Below are 9,728 nucleotides of genomic sequence, written 5' to 3'. Positions count from 1 at the left end.
TGTTCTCAGATGTATTGTAGAAGTAATACCCCTTTGTTTCCTTTGGATAGCCCACAAGGATACATTTGTCAGATTTTGGATGAAGTTTGTCTGAAATTAATCGTTTGACGTATACTTCACATCCCGAAATCTTAAGAAAAGACACATTTGGAGGCTTTCCAAACCATAATTCGTATGGAGTCTTTTCGACAGCTTTAGACGGAGCTCTATTTATAGTGAGTGCAGCTGTATTTAGTGCATGTCCCCAAAATTCTAATGGAAGTTCGGCCTGACCCATCATTGACCTGACCATGTCTAGCAAGGTTCTGTTCCTCCGTTCCGACACACCGTTCCATTGTGGTGTTCCAGGAGGAGTCAATTCTGATAGAATTCCACATTCTTTCAGATGGTCATCAAATTCATAGCTCAGATATTCACCGCCTCTATCAGACCGCAGTGCCTTAATCTTCTTGCCTAATTAATTCTCTACTTCACCCTGAAATTCCTTGAATTTGTCAAAGGATTCAGACTTATGCTTCATTAGGTAGACATAACCATATCTACTGAAGTCATCAGTGAAAGTGATAAAGTAGCTGAAACCACCTCTAGCATTTGTACTCATTGGTCCACATACATCTGTATGGATTAAACCCAATAGTTCATTTGCTCTTTCTCCAATTTTAGAGAAAGGTTGCTTTGTCATTTTGCCAAGTAAACATGATTCGCATTTACCATAATCCTCTAAGTCAAATGGTTCTAGAATTCCTTCCTTTTGAAGTCTTTCTAAGCGTTTCAAGTTTATATGGCCTAATCGACAATGCCACAGATAGGTGAGATCTGAATCATCCTTTTTGGCCTTTTTGGTATTTATGTTATATACTTGTTTGTCGTGATCTAATAAATAAAGTCCATTGACTAATATAGCAGATCCATAAAACATCTCTTTAAAATAAAACGAACAAATATTGTCTTTTATTAAAAAGGAAAATCCCTTAGCATCTAAGCAAGAAACTGAAATGATGTTTTTAGTAAGACTTGGAACATGGAAACATTCTTCCAGTTCCAAAACTAGCCCGGAGGGCAACGACAAAAAGTAAGTTCCTACAGCTAATGCAGCAATCCGTGCTCCATTTCCCACTCGTAGGTCGACTTCACCCTTGCTTAACTTTCCACTTCTTCTTAGTCCCTGTGGATTGGAACATAAGTGTGAGCCACAACCTGTATCTAATACCCAAGAAGTTGAATTAGCAAGTATACAGTCTATAACAAAAATACCTGAAGATGGAACGACTGTTCCGTTCTTCTGATCTTCCTTTACCTTTGGACATTCTCTTTTGTAATGGCCTATTCCATCACAATAAAGACAGCTTGATGTGGACTTGTCCTGCTTTGATTTAGCATTGCCCTTGGACTTTCCACCTTTCTTGAACGGTCTCCTTCTAGCCTTGAGTAAATCTTTGGCTTCACAGTCCAGTATTATTTCAGCCTTTTTGACAAGGTGAACAAATTCTGCAACTGTTTCTTCTCTTGGTTCACTTAGGTATAGTTGCTTGAAGCGACCAAACCCACTGTGTAGTGAATTGAGCAAGATAGAGACTGCCATCCTTTCGCTTATTGGTGTTCCTAGTAGACTTAGGCGATCAAAGTATGAACGCATAAGATCCACATGGAACCTCAGTGGGACGCCTACCCTCTGTTTAGTGCGAAGGAGCTGAACATGTGTTTCTTGGACCTCCATCCTATAACACCTGTTGGGAGAACTAACCTTTAGACCAGACATTGATTCAATCAACTCATGGACGTTCAGGTCCCTGTCCTCCGTGCTTCCACGACAGATATCCCTCAGATTTTTGATGAGCGTAAAAGGTTCATAGGCTACAAACCTTCTAGCCCAATCATCAGGGATATTGTTCAGCATGAGACTCATAACCTTTTTGAGATCCGCATCCCAGGCGTAAAATCTCTCAGGGGTCATGTCTCTGGCATAGTAGCTTGGCATGGGATGTGATAGTACATACTCAAGTCCATTGAGTTTGACTATTTCAACTAGCTTAGCTTCCCATTCAAGAAAATTTGCCAGGTTCAGCTTGACCATAAGCTCAGAACCCATGATGATGTTTTGATTGTTGTTTGCCATATTAAAAACTACAATTGAAAAGAATAAACAAATAAATAACCATTCACAGTTTCTCTTAATAAACTTAAATTCTAGCATACATGCATAATTCAATGTTTATTAAGCATTTTATTCAAGTTATGTGTTCCGGCAGGTGTGAATAAAATGATTCCAAGATCCTAAAATCATTGAAGAACTAAGCACAGTTTGTCGACTTAATCCTAAAACATCTTAGGTAAGCAAAAGCCTTTTGCTAATAGTCTAGAAACTATTCTTGGTTGATAGGTACGTCTAAGAACTTATTAGGTAAACCTATTGTTAGGTTATGATACATATGACAATTCATAAATCATGCGGAAACAACCATTTAGCCAGGAATACATATTATTTACACATAATCATATAGCATAGTTTAGATGCATACTCTTTGTTGCGTGCCTTCCCTAGCTGCGCCCGAACCGAACAAGAACAAGTCTTTAGGACTCCAAGTGTCGTCCCTCCGTAGATAGTCCACAGCACGTCCGGATCCGCCTTAAGATTGACCAACTAGAATCGCCCTTAAGGTACTAGAATTTTCGGCACTCTTAGGTAAGAAATATGACTGAATTTTTCTCTCAAAACTCACTTTGAATACTTGAATTAATCTCTCAAAATATGTGACCCTAGGCACGTATTTATAGAGTTATGGAAAGGGAATTGGAATCCTAGTAGGATACGAATTAATTAAACTTAGAATCCTACAAGAACTCTAATTAATTAATTTATCCTTTTAGGAATAGGAATTTAATCATATACTAATTCTAATAGTTTTAGGAATCATGCATGAACACAAACTCACACACACACGGCAGCCACGAGGGCCGCCCATGCGTGTGCGTGCGAGCAGCAGCCCACGCAGCGAGGCCATGGCCTTGGCGCGCGCTGGGCCTGCCTTGCGGTGGGCCTGGGCGCTGCCTTGGCTGGGCGCGCGTTTGGCTTGCTGGGCGATGGCCCGACTTCGTGCTGGGCCTTCGTCCGGCAGGCCTCGTCCGATGCTAATTCGTACGATACGCTTCCGATTAAATTCCTGGTTCCGGAATTCATTTCCGATACGAACAATATTTAATATTTCCGATTCCGGAATCAATTTCCGTTTCGAACAAATATTTAATATTTCCGTTTCCGGAATTATTTTCCGATTCCGATAATATTTCCGATTCTGACAATATTTCCGTTTCCGGCAATATTTCCGATTCTGGCAATATTTCCATTTCCGATAATATTTTCCGATACGTACCATGTTTCCGTTTCCGGCAACATCTACGACTTGGATAATATTTATATTTCCGATACGATCCATATTTCCGTTTCCGGCAATATCATCGTTTCCGGAGTATTCATTTCTTGCCTGTGACGATCTCAGCTCCCACTGAAACCAAGATCCGTCGATTCCGAATATCCATAGATGGAGTATCTAATGCCATTAAATACTTGATCCGTTTACGTACTATTTGTGTGACCCTACGGGTTCAGTCAAGAGTAAGCTGTGGATTAATATCATTAATTCCACTTGAACTGAAGCGGCCTCTAGCTAGGCATTCAGCTCACTTGATCTCACTGAATTATTAACTTGTTAATTAATACTGAACCGCATTTATTAGACTTAACATAGAATGCATACTTGGACCAAGGGCATTATTTCCTTCAGTCTCCCACTTGTCCTTAGGGACAAGTGTGCATTTCCTAATTCCTTTGTCGCTCGATGCTTGCTCTTGAACATAAGGTAAGAGTTGTCATCCTTATTATGTCCAGAGGTGTTCCTCGGTTTCAGAGTTCAACTGATCAAATAAACAGATAATCATAGCCTATGATTCATCCGAGCACGACCATGCATTTCACAGTTTCTAGCTCTCCGAGTGGCCTTGTACAACTTTTAAGCATCTCATCCCGATTTATGGGAGGACAATCCCAATCTTGCGATCTTGAGATTAGACTTCGTTTGATAGGTGATTACCTGAGCGTTGCCTTTATAGCCTCCTTTTACGGTGCGACGGTTGGTCAACGTCAAAGCAACCAGTTCTCAAACAAGTAATCTCAAATCACTCAGGTATTGAGGATTTAGTGTCTAATAATTTAATGAAATTTACTTATGACAGACTTTCATCTCTTACAGTAAAGTTTCATAGGTCTTGTCCGATACTAGTCTTCCCAAAGTAAGTATCTATGCAAATGATTATGACATTGCCATGTCCACATAGTTCAAGAAACAGAACTACTAGTCATCTTGCATTCTAATCGTCTAATGTTTTCTATGCGTCCAATTTTATAGAAAACTCCGACTAGGGACCATTTTCAACCTTTGACATTCAAGTTCACTTGATAGACATTTCTTAGTCACAGGACTGGTCCTGACAGTCTATCTTGAATATATCGTCAAATTGAAGGGGCTCATCATTTAATAAACCACAAATTAAATGGAAAAATGAATTCTTTTCATTTATTGTGAATGATTCACCAATAATGTTTTACAAAGATTTTAACTCTAAAACTTTAAAACATTAAACAGAGACATCAAAGCCATTCTCCAATATGCTTGATTCCCATAGCTGCAGTGTGCGAGTTGTGCTTCGCCTGCGGCAGAGGTTTAGTTAATGGATCTGATATGTTGTCATCAGTTCCAATTTTGCTTATCTCGACTTCTTTTCTTTCAACGAACTCTCGTAGAAGGTGAAATCTACGAAGTACATGCTTGACTCTCTGGTGGTGTCTAGGCTCCTTTGCCTGTGCAATAGCTCTGTTATTGTCACAATACAGGGCTATTGGTCCTTTAATGGAGGGGACTACACCAAGTTCACCTATGAACTTCCTTAGCCATATAGCTTCCTTTGCTGCTTCATGTGCAGCAATGTACTCCGCTTCAGTTGTAGAATCCGCAATGGTGCTTTGCTTAGCACTTTTCCAGCTTACTGCTCCTCCGTTGAGGCAGAAGACAAACCCAGACTGTGATCTGAAATCATCTTTGTCGGTTTGGAAACTTGCGTCCGTATAGCCTTTAACAATTAATTCATCATCTCCACCATAGACCAGGAAGTCATCTTTGTGCCTTTTCAGGTACCTCAGAATGTTCTTGGCAGCAGTCCAATGCGCCTCCCCTGGGTCTGACTGGTATCTTCTCGTAGCACTGAGTGCGTACGCAACATCCGGGCGTGTACATATCATAGCATACATTATTGAACCAATCAATGATGCATATGGAATCCCATTCATTCGTCTACGCTCATCAAGTGTTTTTGGGCACTGAGTCTTGCTTAGAGTCATTCCATGAGACATGGGTAGGTAGCCTCGCTTGGAGTCCGCCATCTTGAACCTATCAAGCACCTTATTGATATAAGTGCTTTGGCTAAGTCCAATCATCCTTTTAGATCTATCTCTGTAAATCTTGGTGCCCAATATGTACTGTGCTTCTCCTAGATCCTTCATCGAAAAACATTTCCCAAGCCAAATCTTGACAGAGTTCAACATAGGAATGTCATTTCCGATAAGCAATATGTCGTCGACATATAATACTAGGAAAGCAATTTTGCTCCCACTGACCTTCTTGTATACACAAGATTCGTCTGCGTTCTTGATGAAACCAAAGTCCTTGACTGCTTCATCAAAACGTATATTCCAGCTCCTGGATGCCTGCTTCAATCCGTAGATTGACTTCTTTAGCTTGCATACCTTTTTAGCATTCTTTGGATCCTCAAAACCTTCAGGCTGTGTCATAAACACAGTTTATGTTAAAACGCCGTTTAAGAAAGCAGTTTTGACATCCATCTGCCATATTTCGTAATCGTAATATGCAGCGATTGCTAACATTATCCGAATAGACTTTAGCGTTGCAACTGGTGAAAAGGTTTCATCGTAATCCACACCGTGGACTTGCCTGTAACCTTTTGCAACCAATCTAGCTTTGAAAACTTTAAGTTTCCCATCCTTGTCCTTTTTCAGTTTGAAAACCCATTTGCTTCCAATGGCTTGGTAGCCATCTGGCAAATCGACCAAATCCCATACTTGGTTTTCAGACATGGAGTCTAATTCAGATTGCATGGCTTCTTGCCATTGCTTGGAGCTAGGGCTCGTCATAGCTTGTTTGTAAGTCGCAGGTTCATCACTTTCAAGTAATAGAACGTCATAGCTCTCGTTCGTCAAAATACCTAAGTACCTTTCCGGTTGAGATCTATATCTTTGCGATCTACGCGGGGTAACATTTCTAGATTGACCATGATTCTCACCAGATTCTTCTAAAGATCTCTGAGTTTCATCCTGAATGTCATCTTGAGCATTCTCTAGAGTTTGTTGTTCGACTCGAATTTCTTCGAGGTCTAATTTTCTCCCACTTGTCATTTTGGAAATGTGATCTTTCTCCAAAAAGACACCATTTCGAGCAACAAACACCTTGTTCTCAGATGTATTGTAGAAGTAATACCCCTTTGTTTCCTTTGGATAGCCCACAAGGATACATTTGTCAGATTTTGGATGAAGTTTGTCTGAAATTAATCGTTTGACGTATACTTCACATCCCCAAATCTTAAGAAAAGACACATTTGGAGGCTTTCCAAACCATAATTCGTATGGAGTCTTTTCGACAGCTTTAGACGGAGCTCTATTTATAGTGAGTGCAGCTGTATTTAGTGCATGTCCCCAAAATTCTAATGGAAGTTCGGCCTGACCCATCATTGACCTGACCATGTCTAGCAAGGTTCTGTTCCTCCGTTCCGACACACCGTTCCATTGTGGTGTTCCAGGAGGAGTCAATTCTGATAGAATTCCACATTCTTTCAGATGGTCATCAAATTCATAGCTCAGATATTCACCGCCTCTATCAGACCCCAGTGCTTTAATCTTCTTGCCTAATTGATTCTCTACTTCACTCTAAAATTCCTTGAATTTATCAAAGGATTCAGACTTATGCTTCATTAGGTAGACATAACCATACCTACTGAAGTCATCAGTGAAAGTGATAAAGTAGCTGAAACCACCTCTAGCATTTGTACTCATTGGTCCACATACATCTGTATGGATTAAACCCAATAGTTCATTTGCTCTTTCTCCAACTTTGGAGAAAGGTTGCTTTGTCATTTTGCCAAGTAAACATGATTCGCATTTACCATAATCCTCTAAGTCAAATGGTTCTAGAAGTCTTTCTAAGCGTTTCAAGTTTATATGGCCTAATCGACAATGCCACAGATAGGTGAGATCTGAATCATCCTTTTTGGCCTTTTTGGTATTTATGTTATATACTTGTTTGTCGTGATCTAATAAATAAAGTCCATTGACTAATCTAGCAGATCCATAAAACATCTCTTTAAAATAAAACGAACAACTATTGTCTTTTATTAAAAAGGAAAATCCCTTAGCATCTAAGAAAGAAACTGAAATGATGTTTTTAGTAAGACTTGGAACATGGAAACAATCTTCCAGTTCCAAACTAGCCCGGAGGGCAACGACAAATAGTAAGTTCCTACAGCTAATGCAGCAATCCGTGCTCCATTTCCCACTCGTAGGTCGACTTCACCCTTGCTTAACTTTCTACTTCTTCTTAGTCCCTGTGGATTGGAACATAAGTGTGAGCCACAACCTGTATCTAATACCCAAGAAGTTGAATTAGCAAGTATACAGTCTATAACGAAAATACCTGAAGATGGAACGACTGTTCCGTTCTTCTGATCTTCCTTTAGCTTCAAGCAATCTCTCTTCCAATGCCCCTTCTTCTTGCAGTAGAAGCATTCGGATTCAGAAGTGGGTTGACTGACCTTCCTCTTTACAGATTTGGCGCCAGTTTGCTTAGTTGGGCTGGCCTTGTTGCCACCTTTCTTAGCATTCCTCTTCTTTCCAGATTTCTTGAACTTGCCCCCACGCACCATAAGCACATCCTGCTTATCACTTTTGAGCGTCTTTTCAGCGGTCTTCAGCATACCGTGAAGCTCAGTGAGCGTTTTGTCCAGACTATTCATACTATAGTTCAGTTTGAACTGATCATACCCGCTATGAAGAGAATGGAGGATGGTGTCTATAGCCATTTCCTGAGAAAATTGCTGATCCAGCCGACTCATATTCTCAATGAGTCCAATCATTTTGAGAACATGTGGACTTACGGGCTCGCCTTTCTTAAGCTTGGTCTCAAGAATTTGCCTATGAGTCTCGAATCTTTCGACTCGAGCCAGATCTTGGAACATGTTCTTCAACTCACTGATGATTGTGAAAGCATCTGAGTTGATGAACGTTTTCTGCAGATCCGCACTCATGGTGGCGAGCATTAGACATTTCACATCCTTGTTGGCATTAATCCAACGATTGAGGGCTGCCTGAGTGACCCCGTCGCCTGCGGCTTCGGGCATCGCCTCATCTAGGACATACTCCTTTTCTTCCTGCATAAGAACTATTTGCAAGTTCCTTTGCCAGTCAAGGAAGTTTTTCCCGTTCAACTTCTCCTTTTCAAGAATTGATCGAATGTTGAATGAATTGTTGTTTGCCATATTAAAAACTACAATTGAAAAGAATAAACAAATAAATAACCATTCACAGTTTCTCTTAATAAACTTAAAATCTAGCATACATGCATAATTCAATGTTTATTAAGCTCTTAATAATTCAATGTTTATTCAAGTTATGTGTTCCGGCAGGTGTGAATAAAATGATTCCAAGATCCTAAAATCATTGAAGAACTAAGCACAGTTTGTCGACTTAATCCTAGAACATCTTAGGTAAGCAAAAGCCTTTTGCTAATAGTCTAGAAACTATTCTTGGTTGATAGGTACGTCTAAGAACTTATTAGGTAAACCTATCGATTTTGCCACGACATAAAAGGACTCCTTACTTATATCGTTGAGTTTCACCAAAACTAACATGTACTCACAATTATTTGTGTACCTTGCCCCTTTAGGACCAATAAGTAACACCTCGCTGAGCGAAAACTATTACTAGATTGATGTAAAGGATATCCAAGCAAGTGTATATTTTGGCATGGCACCTTTTAACTCAATTTTTAAGTTTGGAACTTAAGGCTCTTACTATGTTGGTTAGATTTTAAGTGAACTAAAATCCTTAATCATGCAACATAATCAAGCTTTTGATCTCATGCATTTTAAGACATATTTAAAAGCAATAAATAACTTAAAACATGCATAAGATAAATGTGATCTAGTATGGCCCGACTTCATCTTGAAGCTTTGACTTCAAAGTCCGTCTTGAAAATCTCCGTGGGAGGCACCATTTTCTTCAAATAGGATAAGCTATAACTAATTACAACTATTTGATGGTACGCAGACCATATTTGAATTGAAAAATAACTTTGGTACTTTAGACCAATTACATTCAAATTAATGGTACGCAGACCATATTTTCTATCCTATTTGGGCCATACTAGTCACTTCATAACCTGCAAAACAGTACATATACAATATATACCATTCACCCATTCATTATCATGAATGGCCCACATAGCTGGTTAGTAAAACACATTATGCATCACGTAAACATTTGCAGCAATTAATCAAGGGCACCAATAATCTACCAATTATTCAGTCCTTATTAATTCTAATCAAGTTGTTTTAACCTTAAGGATTTGTAGACCTAATCAAGAGTTTTATGACTAAAAGGGCTCCCACTT

This window comes from Spinacia oleracea, chromosome 4, assembly GCF_020520425.1.
Source record: "Spinacia oleracea cultivar Varoflay chromosome 4, BTI_SOV_V1, whole genome shotgun sequence".
Taxonomy (NCBI): Eukaryota; Viridiplantae; Streptophyta; class Magnoliopsida; order Caryophyllales; family Amaranthaceae; genus Spinacia; species Spinacia oleracea.
This window is presented reverse-complemented; position numbering follows the sequence as displayed.